At 43.5% G+C, this 17,372-nt stretch overlaps 1 long non-coding RNA gene across 1 annotated transcript; it reads left to right on the top strand.

Moving 5' to 3' along the window:
• The first annotated feature begins 3,796 nt into the window (after positions 1-3,796).
• Positions 3,797-15,288, top strand: LOC149338300 (uncharacterized). The gene is made up of 3 exons (XR_016283726.1): positions 3,797-4,235; positions 4,911-5,001; positions 14,832-15,288. It is a non-coding gene; the product is annotated as an uncharacterized LOC149338300 (long non-coding RNA).
• Positions 15,289-17,372: the final 2,084 nt, after the last annotated feature.

Raw genomic sequence — 17,372 nt, 5'->3', positions numbered from 1 at the left:
CACTTTGAGGCATGGTTTACATCTTTCGCAGCCGAGAACATACATGCAGTGGCGAGAAAAATATTGGTTCACTCGCAGCTGAAAAAAAGTTATTGATTTTATTACAAATGCCAATAAAAATTGCTGGAATAATATCTATGCCACGAATGTGGGTGCTCATTGCTTGTTTTGATAATGACGTGCTCCTATACTGAATCCATATCAAGGTGAAGCTGTTACGACTGCATCGCAGTGAATAGAAAAATCATTACGTTAATGTCTTGCGATAATACAGGGTGTTCCACGTAACTTGAATCAAGTATTTAAAAAAAGTGGTTAACTGCAGCCCGCTAAAACCAACGATACATTGTTCGCCATCATGTGGCACTCCTCGGAATATTTTTATTGCGCTTAATTAGTTAATTAACTACGATTAATTATGCAAATTTTTAAATATTCATTTTAGTGCCAAGACCGTTACGCTAGGTTGTAGAGCAGGTTTATAAAAAACCAATCCAGTTTATTGTAGCATGGTATCTCATACGGGGTCATTTTTTCCGGCATCTAAAGAAAGCCCGCGAAATATGAAAAAATACCATGTGACTACGCTCGTGCGCTACCAAATTGCAGCGCTCTCAACGGCGTTTCGAGCAAACGCAGCGTGCCCGCTGACCGTGGCGAAGTGAACGGCCGCCGCGCCGCTGCAGAAAGTGCTGACGCGCGGGCTTTTTTTTAGATGCCGGAAAAAAGGACCCCGTATGGGATACGATGCTACAATGAACTGGATTGGTTGTTTATAAATCTGCTCTACAACCTAACGTAACGGTCTTGGCACTAAAGTGAATATTTGAAAATTTGCATAATTCATCTTAGTTAATTAACAAATTAAGCGCAATAAAAAAATATTCTGAGGAGCGCCACATAATGGCGAACAGTGCATCGTTGGTTTCAGCTGGCTGCGGTGTACCGCTTTTTTAAAATCCTTGGTTCAAGTTACGTGAAACATCCTGTATATGTTTCAAACGGAGTACTGTCTACGCGAAATCATTCTACTTTACACACGAAACTACGCACAAACAACAAGACCCAAATTAGCAATTTCTTGAAGCAACCTCTGTGTCAACTGGAAGAAAGGTAACTATGGAGACCTGAAGTTAATTAGGTTCCCAGAAGAGCTTGAGAAGCTCAAAGATCAAAGGGAGGAGAACAAAAACTGAACGAGTAGCAGTAGGTACCTGTGCAAACCCATTACAAAAAAATGCTGTGGTATACGGCGTTTAATGTCTGAAAGCTAAACCTGAGCTATCGGAGACACCGTAGTGGAGGACTACATACATGGGCGTCCGGAGGGGGGGGCAAGGGGGGGCGGCTGCATCCCCCTGGAAAATCACTCACTCGAACCGTGAGTGATGGCCGCACGCCAGGGGCGGTGGTGCGCTCAGTCAAAAGGGTAAAAGCAGCCCCGCATGGTCACATCTGCGAAATGCCGCGTCCGGGCGTGCGTCGTTCCGCCGTTTTCAAACCACGCCATCGTTAGCTCTACTGAAGGGCGACCTGTTCCAGACATACAGCGGCACCGGCGAGCATGTGTTTCGAGCCGCCTTGAGATGGGTGTCTGTTTCTTTGATCTCTAGAGAGATAGCGACACGGAGGCAGACAGTGCACGGGGCATCTTGTTTTCGCCTATCGTTACGCCGGTCACCGATGAATTCTTAAGGAGGGAAGGTAAAATCAGCCGTGTCCACCCCTGCTTTGTCGGGCTGCTCAGGGGCAAGCGGGCGATGAGTTGGCGCCGCCGCCGCTCGCTGTCTCCTCCGATCCACGGGTAGCGCAGTTCGGTAGAAGCGCCGCTTTCAGAATCTCCGGCAAAGGGGATTAGCTGCTTTTGTTCACGGCGACGCAGTCTCCCGAGGCGCCCCCACACCAGCGTTCTTTGCGTCTTCTGCGAAAACCAGCGCCTTTGGTCAACGCAGCCCGATGGCGCCTGCCTGGCTCGCCTGTCACCTCTGGCTGGGCCTCAAATCACAACAGCGCCCATGTACTGTGCGTTCCTTTCACCCCCAAAGTGCGCATTCGGGGATACTGCGGCAAGTAAGCCCTTGTACGTGTGCGCGCCTCTGTGTTTGTGCTTGGGTGTTTTTAGTGGCCGGTTGTCAGCGAAGCTGAGAACAACCAAGACAGCGGACGAGAAAACGACGAGCGGAGAGCAGTGTGTGTGCGGTTGCTCGACTGTGCGGATGCGCAAGCAAGATGGAGCGAGGTGTATGAAGCTGCGAGCGTGCATTTATCTTGTAAATAAGTTTTCGTTGTATATATAGTCATCTTTTGTTTTCAACGTACGCGTTCAACAGTTTTTCCAATCAATGTGTATGATGAGTGTGCACCGAGAGCGTGTAATGAAGCACAGAAGTGAATTTATCACACGTGTAATTACGCAATTCGCCCAGAAAAATCCGAGGCGCCTACAGTTGCTGTTCAAGGAAGACTGACTGAGTGACTGTAGTTGCGTGTTTGTGAACATATTGTGCTGTGTGCTGGTCATCAATCCGGGTGAGTCGAGAACCCGTATGCAGCAAGACTGAGCACTCTTCTCCACGAAGTGATATAGCATCTTTTTGCATTTTTATTAATTTTAGTTGTTTCTTCGTTGATAAACTCCAATGTACCTCTCCTAGCCGCGCTTTAATTTGCTGTTTGTAATTTTTCTTTCATGTGTGCATTTTGTTTAATTTTTATTTATATATAAATAAATAAATTTACTCCGCAAATAGCGCCTTTCTGCTACGAACATACCCCCCCCCCCCCCCCCCCGGGGCACCAACGGGGCCCCCCCCCTGCAAAAAATTCTGCGGACGCCCTTGACTACATACTATTTTCGGCAATCGTGGGTCCTTTAACGAGCTCTGACATTCGCACAACACACGGACAATTTAGGCATTTAGTGCTTCCGGTTTCCGTTCTGGACAAACTAGCGAACATCGTCTACGCACAGCAGCGCACAGGACATAGAACATGAGCTAGAACTTTTAGAACCTTAAGCGAACATTTCCATCCTCCCGCTGATCTTGTAACAGGCGCGCCGCGAGTGGAAGCACGCTGTGCGGGCCCATGAGAGCGCCAAGGGAGCCGAAGGTCTACTTGACCGCAGAAACATCTGTCGCGATCAGACCTTGCAGTACGCATTCGGCCTTCTGTGTTCCTCTCAATCACCGCTGCGTTTTGTTGATTAATTTAATTTTATGAAGAGCAATGCCACAGGCCTAGGGGCATTATGCCTATCCATCATAACCTAGCGCCCTCCCGCCCATCTTCTACCTCTCTGAGCTACCTCACCACGAATGCCCTGGCACCATCCCTGTGCGGCGCTTCGAAGGTGTCGCTTGACGGTGAGGCCGCCGTCCTAAAATGTGCTACGACCTGCCTGCCATACATTTCATGCTTCCTCCACTTTCGACGACGATATAGGCTACACTTTTTTTAATATATATTTTGCCACTACCGAATTGCAGCCGCTGGAGTGAACGTAAAAGAAAAAAACGGCAAGGGGACCAATTCATGATAACTTTTGAATCTGAAGAAATATATCTAATTTAATCACTTCGCATTTTCCGTAGCTGGTAACTGTTGGCAATCGTTGCGTATGCTGTTCCGGTGCTGCAAATACATTCTAGCTTACGTACGCACTGTAAAAAGCCCAATAAACTGAATTCAAAACTGAAACTGAAACTGCATTTCCGCCGCTAGGCGGCCATCGGTACCTTCGGGACTTTGTTGATTTATTCCCACCCTTCTTTCTTTCCTCCATGTTCCCGCCTGTTGTGTGTCACGTGGTGTGGCCGCGGCGTCGTGGTGTGCGGGCTTCAGTGGTTGACGTGAACTGCGTTTTCGACCGCATTTTCCGAGGTACCGCATTGAACTGAAGTGTTTTTGTGCATATATAACTGGAGTAGCGCGTAGGTTCGTTCACTGCTGTCCATGTACTCGTATCTCACGTATCGGAACAGAAGCAGCCTTTGGAGGCTCTGCCGAATGCGTTTCTTTGTTGTAGATTGGCAGAAAGGCCGACGCTCGCTCACGTTTTAAAGGTTTGATATCAGGATGCAAGGGCGAAGTTATAATGTGAGCGTGTTTATGCACCACAATGCATTTGTAATGTAGAACCGTTGTCCTGAAGTCGGCGTTAATGAAAAACACGAGCGTTGCGGGGGTTTGGAGACGTACTTCAGCTCGGCACGGCTACGCACCTGCCTCGAATGGTAAGCAATCCTATGTCTTCATGCATGCTGGTTTGCATTATTCAAAGCATATTTTACGGAAGAGCGGCCTCAAGGCTTGCCGCTTCTATTACCAAAGTGCCGAGATCTGCAGACAGGCAGCTCTTTCCGTGTATCCAGGAAGAGAAGCAGCACTGAACAGAGTTCGCCGAGAATCATTCTACTCAGAGCTGTTTTTGTTCTGACGAAACGAATGTTGCAAAGTACTGCCTCATGCTACTTAAGAGCTCTAGTATGTGTGTTCTGTCAAATTTAAAGCCGTTTAACGCTATTTTGTCAAATTCGTTGTCCTACGGTTTATCTGCACATGGTAATTTTTCCGCCCGTGCGTAAGATCTATTCTGTATGTCTGCGTAAAATGCGTTGCGTCAGCGGGACGTCTGAGATAAGCTTTCAATTTTGTGTGCTGCAGGCGCTGACCGCTGGTCGTTTTTGCATCAGACCAGGTTTTTGCATAAATTTGTTGACGCTGCTATCTATTTTGGTTTTTAATTGTTTTTACAACGTCATCCAGATAAAAGAATCCTGTGCTGTGCCAGCTAGGTATATTTAGCTTGCTTTTTCAAGTTTTTAAAAGCTTCATTGTTTGGCCATAGTGACCTAATTTCTGAATTTTGGCGGTCTGTAATCGTGATGGTGTTAAATGGATGTCTGCAGGGGGAAACATCTACATCCACATGGGAGTCCACAGCCACAGCTTGCACCTTGTTGCCGCTGGGCAATATTCATGAGCAGTATGGAAGCAAAGGTGCGTTTTAGTTCTTGCCGCAAGCTTCTTTTTATGTTGTATGCTTGGTTCTCTTTTGGGCCATTTTCCCTTCTTTCCTTCATCAAGCTGCTTCATGAAACAGGGTACATAGCCTTACCATGCCCTCATTTATTTGTACATCCTTGCTAGTTCGTTGTCAGCATAGGGTTATTGCAAACCAGTTTGAGTGTTGTTGAACGTAGTTTTCTCATCATCATCATCCTGATTACACCCACTGCAGGGCAAAGGACCGCCTTTGCCAGCTGCGGCTACCATATCCCTGCGAACTTGGCACTAGCATTTGGTGATAAAAAGTGTGCTACCGCATAATGTCTTCACCTCATCCACCCACTGCTACGTTTGCCTTCTCTTGGAATCCTCTCCGTTACACTTGAGGACCAACGGAGTGGATTCCAAGAGACGGCAAATGAAGTGCCAAATGTGTGGATGGGTTTGTTTTGTATGGTGTGAATGGGATTAGGACAAAAACTAGAGCTTCTTGGTGCATCTTTATTTGTGTGTCATGAAGTTGGGAATTTCTAAACATTGTCGTTATCAGTTGTTGATAATGGAAAATGGGTTGTTACAAAAAGTGCTTCAAAATAAAATCCTGTGCTAAAACAGAACCCCTACTCACTGGGTGCTCACTTTAAGACCTGCTTTTGTAACTAAATATATGTGGGCATATGTAAGGGTCTCAGTATGACAAATATAATGCAGGTACACTCATTTAAATAAGCCAGTCAGAAGCCCAATGCAGAAGCAGGTATGAATACTTAGACAATCAAGAGTGATAATTAAAAAAAAAACCTAGACCCTTACTGTAGCATCAGCATTCAAGTTAGTTATCTGCAGCTAGAATCAACTAAAAGCCATTGATAACGGTGGCATAGAAAGCCTAGAGGGTTAGTTTGTGAGACATCTGGCACCAAGAGCACACTTACAGATGTAGGCAAGAGCAAGCTGAATGGCTTTTTGGATTTAATACATCTTCTATTTCCTGTACAGTCACTTATGCCAGTCCGGTCTATGTTAAAGCAGAATAGCTAACTGTGTGGCTCATAACCCCACTGTTCTTTTTTTTTGAGGTAGCAGTAGCTGGCATCACAATTATTTCAACTGCGCAGAGCATAGGCAATAAATAGATGAAAAACGAGCACTACCGACACGTATCACTGCATCAAAGATTGACTACATAAAGCAAAACAAACATTGGCGAATAAAAACAAAAGAATAAAAAATGTTGAAAAAATCACTATTCTGCCTTCTAAGCTGCTAAGGTAGCCTATAGTCTGGGACAGCTTTCTGTGGCTATGCAGTGGAAGGTACGAGCACGCACCGCCAGCTTAAACACCTATCTCTGTCCCTCGTGACGGTGTGATAAGAGGCACGCTTGTAAAAGCCTTGCCCTCATAGCTTCCACTGCATAGCCACAGAAAGCTGTCCCCAAGTATTGTTCTTTTCGTGTGAGCACAACAGAATGTTTGCTGACACACTTGTCTTGCTCCTGATGGATCAAACGCATCAACAACAATCTCGTCTCACACGTGTCTCACAACTTGAAAAGAATAGGAGCTAGGGCCGGTGCGCGAGTAGTATTCTCAGCTCGAATCAAATTGCAACGTCTCTGCAAGAGTGTCAACTGTGAAGGGTTGGCACCTGCAGAATGCGAAAAGAACCAAGAATTCTCTTATGTACAAGTGCCCCAAAAATGTGGCGCACAGAAGTGAGCTATCCCGCGGAACGGGCTGTATCAGTCAAACAGGAGATGCCTAAACGACTGTCTGAGTGAACACAAGAGCTCCTTAAAACCACCTCCCGAAAGCAATATGGTCATATATTGGCAGTCGTGTGTAAACTGCGCCTGTGCTTTCAGCCAACCATACTGTACACTTACATAAGGACCAGCACACGCGGGAGATTTGTTGATGCGTTTGATCCGTCAGGAGCAAGACAAATGCATCAGCAAACCTACTGTTGTGCTCACATGCAAAGAACTAGGCTACCTCAGCAGTTTAGACGGCAGAGTAATGGTTTTTCTACATTTTTAAACACTTTTTTTTGTTTTTATTCGCCAGCATTTTTGCCCTTTGCAGACAATCTTTAATGCAGTGCCACATGTTTTGCAAGCAGGCAAACTGTTGCAAAAAAAATGTTGGTTGTGCCCTTTTTTCACTTGTTTATTTTGTGGCGATCTTTAGATCGTCAGTCAGCGCGCCGAAGTCTGTCTAGTTCTTTCATCCCATTACTGCCATGCTGTGCCCTTCATGCTGACGAACATGTACCGACTTGTTCAAGAAAGTAACTTTTTACATTGTGAAGCCATTTTACCAATTGCATTCGCATGGTTTGAATGAATGACCATTCAGATTGCTATTGCATCTTTTTGGAACCGAACAAGCTTAAATTTTGCAAGCTTACCAAACTCTTCGGATGCTTATGTTTGTTATCACCAGCATTAAGTCTCCTTTGCTGCTCACGTCTACAGAAGGCAAAATGCTCGACTCATTATGATATTGCAGGGACTATATTAGGTAGACTGGCAGGAACAATGCCACCATCGAAGTAGGGGAGTGGGAGTTCTCAGTGTCAGGGTTATACATCTGTACAATGTAAAGATTCAGATTGGTGTCGTCTTTGTAACTTGCAATTGTAATTTTTCTAGTGTTACAGAAGCCTCTTAAAGTCCAGCCAATATATTGACCTATATGGAAGCTGCTATATGCCTGGTGATAAGTAGGCTGTCTATTTTGTTGCTGTGCAATACTGAATAAGGTGATTCCACGCCACCTTATCCAGACTTTTGCACTCGACTGCACTTGATTTCTTAAAGAAACAAAAAATCATGGCTTATTTTATTACCATGACAAAGATTTTTCCAGCATGTTCTTGGCAGAGAAAAAGAAGTTTCATGTCGTGGCCACCATCCTATGTTTACAAGCAATAGCAAAGCTAAGTCTTGCAAAAAACATGTTAAAAATAAACGCTTTACGCATGACTGAAACTTTTTCATGTAAATAAAGGATGTGCTTTCATATCCAATAAATTGGACTCATGTATAAAACATGAAAGAAGGTACAAAAATATTGGAAATTGATATTTTTTATCCAATTTATGTTCTCATAAGTCATTTAAACCATTTTTCTGGGTTATCCAAAAGGCAAAGGATGGAATAAAAGTGTTTCATGGATGAAAAAAACGCGAGGCACGTCAGTCAGCTGAAAAAAATTCTATTTTTGAGGCATATTCAGCCACCAGTTGCACAGTGCGGTTGGCCTCATTTACTTTCTAATGGCTGTGACATTTCTAAAATTTTAATTGGAGCAATTTTCGTTTTAGGCGAGAAAATAATTTCGCAATTTGAGTCTCTACCTTCAACCCCAGCATTGCTGGCTTCTTGCTCGACACTGCGGTGCATGCTAGAGCCGGCATCAAGAAGACACAAAGCTTTGCTGCACGGTGCTCTATGTGGATGCTCCTCATATTTTGGTTTTGAGAAGTCTGCTGGCATATTCGCTCAAATTTTGTCAGTTCAAACTTGAGCATGACTTAAGTCCAGCATGCACCATTGAGAGAAAGATAAAGGCTTGATGTGGTGAAAAATGCGTATTCCTTTTAATGGTAGCACTTTTGTAAACTGCCTAGTCAGTTCACCTTTATTTTCTTGAATCATTTGTTGGAGCACCCAGAGGGCTACGACACTCTTAATGGTTTTCTCCGCCCATGTAAACAGCTTATAGAGGATCAGTATTCGACCTTTCTATGGCCTCTGAATGCTTTCTGTTGCTGCAGGGGGCCTCACACTTCCACCAATGCCGTTAAAGTGCTTCCCGGCTGAGTACTGTTTGTGTCGAGGAACGAGAGCCGTCCTGCCATGTGGCCACTTCATTTTTAATTTTTGTAAATCTATCCTTCAGCAGGTTTCTTTATTACTGAAGCTGGTGGCATCGAAGACCAGCACACCATTGTATTCGGGCAGCGGAGTGCTGGTTTTGTGTAATTTACAGCTGGTGGCAAAGTGTGCTGGAGTGAAAAGGAAGCACTGAGCAGTGTCGATGTTGAACGCAGGGACTCAACTTTTAAGATTGTTTTCTCGCTTAAAACAAAAAAGAGCTACAAATAAATGCCATTAAATAGTATTGTTTAACTTTCTATCTTTCATAATTTAATTAAGATCACCTCATTATGTAGTAGACTACTGAATATGTCACAAAAAGCAAATTTTCTCGACTTTAGAATGCTTTCGCTGGCTTGCCTTACGTGTTTTGCTCTCTCAAACATTTTTATCGCCTTTGCCTTCTCGACAGCTTAGAAAATAGAATAACTACTGTCAGAACATAAAATTTGATAAAAGATTTCAAATTTTTATATTTTGTACTTATTACCTGTTTTATTTAAAACAAAATAAGTTCAATTTACTGCATTGCATATGTAATACCTTTAATTTATATAACAGAAACTTCATAGTCCTGCGTAAGAATGTTCCTTTTTACAAATTTTTTTGCAAGGTTACGTTTGGCTATCACTTTCAAACATGAGATGGCGGCCACGACGGGAAAAAATTACTCCGCCTAGAACAAGCTGGGATAATGTTTGCCTAAGTAATGCAATAAGCCATGAATTTTTTTAAAGAAATCGAAGATTCAGTGCTAAGCCTGGAACATTGGCATGGAATGACCCAATGGCATATAAATGCCAACTGTGCGCTGATTTGAAGAAGCCTTTATAATATTTTTGTAGCTCGATTAATATTGCAGTGTAGGTTGAATGCAATTTTTTCTGCTTGCATAATTGGAATGGTTCCATATCATGCCATTTATTTCGCATCTTGTATGCAAACTTGTATTGCGTTGCCAATATTTTATGCTGCTAGCGTTCACCCCATATGAATATTGCTGCTCCTGAGCAGCATACTCAACTGAACCACTGGAATGGTATCACTGTGTGTACCTTCGGTAAATTTCTGGGAAAAATGTATTCATTCACCTGGCTGCTTGGTAGTTTCATGTTTCATATGTAGTGACAGATGAAATGCAGATCTGTCCTAAGGATGAATGTGGCCATTTCTTAACACCATTTTACAGTAGTGATATTTGCAAGATGATCAATTCTATTTATCTACTTTGTACTTTTGTTCACTACATAGTGCATGTATGCCTCCAAGAAAGGGAACGCGAACCAGAAAGGAAACAGCTTGGAACCCCTTGTGGTCTTTTTCCAGATGTAGACTTCATCTCTTAATGTGTGATAGTATATTAGTCTAGGCAAAGCAGCGTGCAGGGTAACAGGGCACTGACAGGAAGACACAGGTACTGCGCTGACTAACAATTGAGGAATTTATTGCTTTGCTCACTATAAATACAGGAAATATCATCCAAAATACAAAAGAAGGGAAGTCATGGAATCATCATTTGGTCACATCTGTCGGGATTATTTATCCAGATAGTCAATTGCTTTTTTCGTTGGTGTTAGTGATGATGTGCTTCCATAGGTTAAACAATTCTTATGTGTCATGCACATCTCTTATATCTCGGCATGAGCTGTTAATTATATTTCCTAAGAATTTTACATCATCGAAAGTGTGGAGTGCACTCACAGTTCGGCACATGTCTTGCTAATTTGCTACTACATCCTGTCTCAGTATTGCCGACTTGTTCTATTAGACAAATGTTGACTCGCTGACCTTATTTCCCAACATACGACGCTCCGCATGAGAGAGGGATCTCGTAAACTAAGCCACAGTCGCATGCTGTGAATTTGTTTCGGTGCTTCATCTTCTGTTGGGCTGTTTTTGAAGCACCTTTGCTGGGCGCGTTGCATACTACGTTCAGCTACTTTCTGCAAAAAAGCAAATGAATCCATCGCAAAGAACTTCCGCAAGCTGCAAAAGAAGGCCAAGCGCCAAACAGTGAAGAACAAAACCTGAAAACTTGTGTCAAGCCAACAACTTGTCCAAATTAGTGCTGGCTATGAAGAAAAGTGATGGCCTATGCCTGAATGCCTTCGCTATTGCAAAAACACGCAACAATAACTGACCTTTCGGAGTAATTGTCGCTGAACAAGGATCAAGGCAGCAACCCTTAGGGCAGTAAGAATTGCTCTCCTTGTTCACCGTGGGAGACCTCTTCCTGGTAAAGAAGCCAGAAGTGTCCCCATTCCTCTCGAACAGCTGTACAGAAGAATTGTCATCTCATTCTGATCAAGGACTTACATTGCACGCTGCTAAATGCTGCCTTGTTTGAGACGATAAGAGAAGGTATTAATTCAATGGGAGCAGTACAATTCCAGAACCTGTGCAGAATTAATGCAAATAGATTCCTCGAGTTGCTAACCATCTACTTCCGTTCTACCTATGTAAAGTTTAATGATGTGTGCATACAGTGGCAGGGAGTATGCACCAGTTCCAGCGTTGCACTAATTCTCATTGTGCTGCTAGCCTGTCAAAATAGCCAACTATTAAAAAGCTGTGCATAGCACCAGTTTGATAACGACCTTCCGATTTGTGGACGACTTCTTAGTAATCCACAAGCTTCATTACCAAGGGTAACACAAAGTCATTGTTGACATCTTCAAGACCTTCTCCGAAGTTCTTGCTAACTTTGAGCTGACCAAAGAAATGCCACTGGAGGTACAGCTTCCCGATCTATGGCTGTACTTTGTAGAGACCCATATGTGTTGGCGTTACTTCCCAGGGTCGAAAAAAAGGCTGTTGCTACTGGCGCACTGCAAAATATCCTAAATAGCTCGTGTATTGACCGTCAGCAAGAATGCCTTGAGGCCCACCTGACATGGCTACCTGAAGCTGATTTCCCAGATGACCTCATCTGCAGCCTTGGCTTCAGTTTAAAGAAATTTGCCTATCTACCTCTAAAAGGCTTCAGAAAGAGCGGAACGTAGCTGCCATAGCATATTATTATGTGGTTTAGCTCAGCAGCAGGCGCGACAGGTTGCACTCAGAAGGCACCCCAAACCAAGTCACCCCGAGCACTAGCTGCAGCGTCTCTGATGTCATCAACTGCCCAGTGTCAAAACAACGTCCTTTTCGCCTTGCGACTTGCACTGTAGCACTACCCCCTCCGCCTCGCGGAAGGAAGCACAGCCCCTGGGCGCCCTAAGGTGGTGTGAATGGTAGGGCTTAAGACAGGTGATGTGCACGAGCTTTGTGGAGGGGGCCGGGAGAAGAGTGCGGGAGTGCAGGGATGTGATTGCATAGGTCACATTGCTCAGTTGCCTGAAGAGAAGACGCGGTAAGGAACCACGCAACGAGGCAGCAGCTTCTCACCCAGGCCCACATGGTGTGCAGGGAGCCAGAGGAGTACGTGGAAGCCAGTAGGGTAGTGGGAAACACGGTGATTAAGGTCATAGGTGCATGGTATCAGCCACGCACTAAAGAAAGTGGTCAGGCAGGCTGGTGTGAACTTAGTATGCAACACGCCCAGCTAGGGTGCTTCAAAGACAGCCTGGTATAAAAGAAGGCTGTCAAATCCGCAGCATGCGACAGTGACTTAGGCACCTTGTTTAGTAAGTTCACACCAGCTCGCCTGACCACTTTCTCTTGCGCGTGGCTGATACCATGCACATATGCCGTCACAGCTAACTTCCATTCTTCTTTCTGAAGCCTCGTTGGGGTGGATCAGCAAATTTCTTTCATTATCTTCAAGCGAAGGGTGCAGACGAGGTCATCCGGGAAACTAGCTTCAGGTAACTATGTTAGTTGGGCCTCAACGCTTTCCTGCCGACACTCAGTACACAATCTGTTTGAGACATTTTTTAGTGTGCCAGTAGCAACAGTCTTTTTTTCGACTGTGGAACATAACACCAGCACATATGGGCCTCTCTGATGTGCAGCCATAGATCGAGAAGCTGTACCTCCAGCAAGGACTTCGGAGAAGGTCTTGAATATGTGAACAATGCCGTTGTGTTGCCCTTGTTTATGAAGCTTGTGGATTACTTGGAAGTCGTCCAAGAATTCGAAGGTCATTATCAAATTGGTGTCATGCAAAGCTTTTTAATAGTTGGCTATCTTGACAGGCTAGCAGGACAATGAGAATTAGTGCAACGCAGGAACTGGTGCATACTCCTTGCCACTGTGTGTGCAGGTCATTAAACTAAAATAATAGATGGTTAGCAGCTCGAGGAATCTATCAGCATTAATTCTGCATTGGTTCTGGAATCGTGCTGCTCCCATTGAATCAATGCCTTCTCTTACCGTCTCAAACAAGGTGGTATGTGGCAGCGTGTAATGTTAGTCCTTGATGACAATGAGAAGACACTCCTTCTAGACGGCTGTTCAAGAGGAATGCGGACACTTCTGGCTTCTTTACCAGGAAAAGGTCTTCCACGGTGAGCAAGGAGAGCAATTCTTGCAGATACTGCCCTAAGGGTTGCTGCCACGATCGTTGTTCAAAGGCAATTACTCTGAAAGGCCAGTTATCATTGCGTTGTTGCCATAAAGAAGGCATTCAGGCATAGGCCCTAACTCTTTTTCACAACCAGCCCTAGTTTGGTCAAGTTGTTGGCTTGACGTTCGTTTGCAGCTTGTGGAAGTTCTTTGCAGTGACTTCATTTGCTTTTTCACAGAAAGTAGCTGAACGTAGTATGCAATGCTCCTAGCAAAGGTGCTTCAAAAACAGCCCAGCATAAGACGAAGCACAGAGACAAATTCATGGCATGCGACAGTGGTAAACTATAGTTTACAAGATCCCTCCGTCACGCGAAGCGTCCTGTGTTGGGAAATAAGGCCAGCATGTTAACATTTATCTAATGCAACATGTCGGAATACTGAGAAAGGATATGGTAGCAAGCTACCAAGACACGTATCGGACTGTGAGTGTATATCACACTTTCGACAATGTAAAATTCTGAGGAAATGTAAGAGACGTGCATAGTACATAAGAATTGTTCAACCTGTTTAAGCACATGATCACTAACTTTAACGAAAAAGAAATCAACTACCTGGATAAATAATCACGACAGATTTGACAAAATGACGATTCCATGACTTTCCTTCTTTGTATTTTGGATGATGGTTCCTGTATTCATTGCAAACTAAACAATGAATTCCGAAGTTATCGCTGCAGCTGTCTTGTCTGTGTCCTGTTATCCTGCGTGGTTTTGCAAAGATTCATGCACCAACTGGCCGAGCTCCTTTTCTTGTAGTAGTTTAGTGGCCTTGTGCAAATTTTTCTTGATGGATTTTTGAGTTTACTGGCTGCGGACATGGGAGATATGTTAACTTAGCACTGTTGCCTGCCTTTCAAGATGTCACTTGCTTGGTGTAATAATGAATGCATGCTTTGCGTTAGTTGCAGCCGACCACTCTCATAGAAGGGGTCGTATTGCTGACTTTGATCAGATACTGTGCTTTCTGTTACAGTGAATGTTGCACATTACTTGTCGTTCGGTTTATTGTAAAGCATTTTGAAGTGCTCTATTTTCGCCTTTGTTGTCATGGTGTTTTGTGCCTTTTATAATCAGTTTACCCGCCAGGCAGGCCAGTGGTTTGCACTAGCTTGTAGCAGTTCGTGCAGAATTAATTGCATGGCCTGACCACCTTCATTCCATTTCATAACATCTAGCTTTTTAGCTAAAACATTGTTTATATAATGCCGTTTAGAGCTATTTTTTTCTAAACCACAGTGGATTCTTTGGAATGGTTAAAAAAATAACAGCTGGCGCCTGCTTGCCACTTGGACAGATTTTCTTCTTTCTGTTAGCGTTAGCATGCATTATAAAACACATTGTTAGTGAGCAATATGTTGGCATTTATAAGGACCATTGAGCAGTGTAAACTGATATGAAATATTTTACTGTTTTTGTCTGAAATGCAGACTCACACCATGTATGCTGTTCACCGAAGACAATCCTGAAGTGACTGAGAACCTGTTCATCGAGGGAGGATGACTACTCAGCAGGCTTACCACTGCGGCTCACTCCACAACTGCCATAATGTCAGGAATATGGGTGTTCAGCATAAGCTGCCTTAAGTTTGCTTTTTTGGTTTTTCCTGGTAGTTAGCGTCACAGTCCAAGCCTTCTTCAGGCTGGTATAGAAGGCTGCACAGGCATGAATTTTTCATTCTGTTTGCTCTGAAAAATTAGGAGGTAGAGTAAGTGCAATGGAACCTTATTCTTGCAGCACCATAAACCCAATAACAGCAGGTATGGGGCTGTTGTACCTTAAAATTTTAAGTTCTTTGGATGGCAGTGAGGAATTCATTGGAGAAGCTTCTTGTGCATTGTTTTATGGATGTGTTTTGTTCTAATAAAAACATTCAACATTTCTGCAGTTTTGTGAGTTTTGTCAAACGTTTTTCTTAGGTGCATACAGCCTGTTTACTGCTATGAAGAGCTCCAGTAATACAGGTATATTGAAATACGTAGGCATTATAATGGTAAATTTAAAGAACGCTTAAGAAAAGTAATAAAAGTGGGAACAAATTATGAACCCATTGCATGCTTTTTCCTGAAGGGTGTAGGGGTGTAAGAAGCATAAAACTCCTGTGGCTCGGTGGTAATAGCGTGTGATACACCTCAACACCTTTGGGTCAAGTTGTATCATTTTCGGGTTGGTTCTTTCATGAAACACCCCACGTTAAAGGTGTATTGAAATCACAAAACACCCTTCTGGGCCGGGTGCAAGGGTGCGAGTTATAGACACCTGGAAACTCCTTTAGAGGTGTTTTATTTTTTACAGTGTACGGCCGGAGACTCCTAGAATACGGTGGAGCCCATGTGTGGAATGAAATCCCGAATGAAGTTAAAGAAAAAAATAACTTTTCGGCACCTTTAAAACACTATTTAATTTCCATGGAAATGTAGGAATGAATTCAATTCTGCGTGTTAATCTTGAAGTTTTTTTATTTTACACGGTCTGCAGTAATATTGTACTTGTTTTGTATTTAGACCCCTCACTAGCCGTAAAGGCTATGGGTCCAAACAACAGTTTGTGTACTGTTTCTGAGAATAAATAAAGAAAAAATTAAAAAAAATGCTCTTCATAGAATTAAACCTGCGTCGCCGGCTGCTGTACTCGCGACTTTTTACCATTACATTGTTCTTTGGACTGTGTTTACAGTGTTCAATGCTTCCTTGTCTGATATTAGTATCTAATCTTCCTCCGACTTAGACACTTGTATTCACCTTTTTTTTTTCGCATGAAATAAACGGCGTTCACTGTACATACCTTTCTTATCAATTTGTTAAAAAGTGTTTACTTTTGGTGTGTGCAAATCGTACAATATTTATTTTACCGTTTTTTTATTGTATGAGAGGTACAATCTATACTTTATCATATGTGTATTTCTTTTCCTTTGTGTTCTTTTTTCATTTTTCGAAGTAATATGTGTCGGGTTTTTGGAGTGTACTGCTGCTGATTTGTAGGGGACGAGGACTTGTCAAGCTGCTATCGCAGCTTTTTGCCTCGCCTGCCCCATCTTTGATGGAAATAAATGGAATATATATTGGTCAAATTTGTGATTGCTGTTTCCAAGGAGAGTATGAAACAAAGATGGCATTAAATCTGCAGTGTTGGTTGACGCTTTCAAAGCCTCACTTCCTTTGTAAGGATCACGTGTTATTTATATTACTCGAACTGTACATACACGCAATTAGGCCGATAGGTGAGATGCAGACAGAGCGGCTTGTAAGAAAAGACAGCACGGGTAAACTACCGCTACTCCCGATCTCATATTAACTAATGCAATCTTGACTTCGGAAAGGTTTGTCAAAAAGGAACACAGGTTTTGATACGCAATAAAGCTGTTCAACACAGTAAGCTGTTCATTTGTAATGCTCCTACGGAGCCCATCCGAAATAATTAAATTGCCTTATCTGCTCGTCTTTAATGTAAAGTGTTTAAAGAAATCTATTTTGTTTATAGATGCGTTACAGCTTAGCGCAGCGCATATCACGTATTGATATACGAGAGGACAGCTTATATGGGTTGCCTTGAAAAGGGCCCGCTGTAGAAAAAATTTTAGCAGCATTTTCTTTGGGGCTGGTTGGCACATGATTAAACACGGATTACTGCACAGCGCAACACGCAGCACATAACGTTGTGTGCGCTGTGCGTTGCGCTATGAAATTATCCTCTTTAGTCTCGAGACAACTGACTCCAAAGCAAACGCTGCAAAACATGACGTGCACGGCATACCGAAGATATATTAGCGCCGATCTGTACACCGGTTTAACGGCCACCGGCTGCGCGCGCGCAGTGTTCCATGTTCTCAGGAGGCATTCGCTTGTGGAGACGAATCGTGGGCACCAATCATCGTCAGGTCTCCACAAATATATTCGGCTGGACGCGCTCAGCCAGGCTGGGACGGAACAGCGCTGCGCCGGCCTTGCAGTTAAGCAGCCATGAAAGTCCAG

The sequence above is a fragment of the Amblyomma mixtum genome, chromosome 6 (genome assembly GCF_055824585.1).
Source record: "Amblyomma mixtum isolate Tamu chromosome 6, ASM5582458v1, whole genome shotgun sequence".
NCBI classification, from domain to species: Eukaryota; Metazoa; Arthropoda; class Arachnida; order Ixodida; family Ixodidae; genus Amblyomma; species Amblyomma mixtum.
The sequence above is the reverse complement of the archived record's forward strand: the minus strand, read 5'-3'. Positions and strand labels throughout refer to the sequence as shown.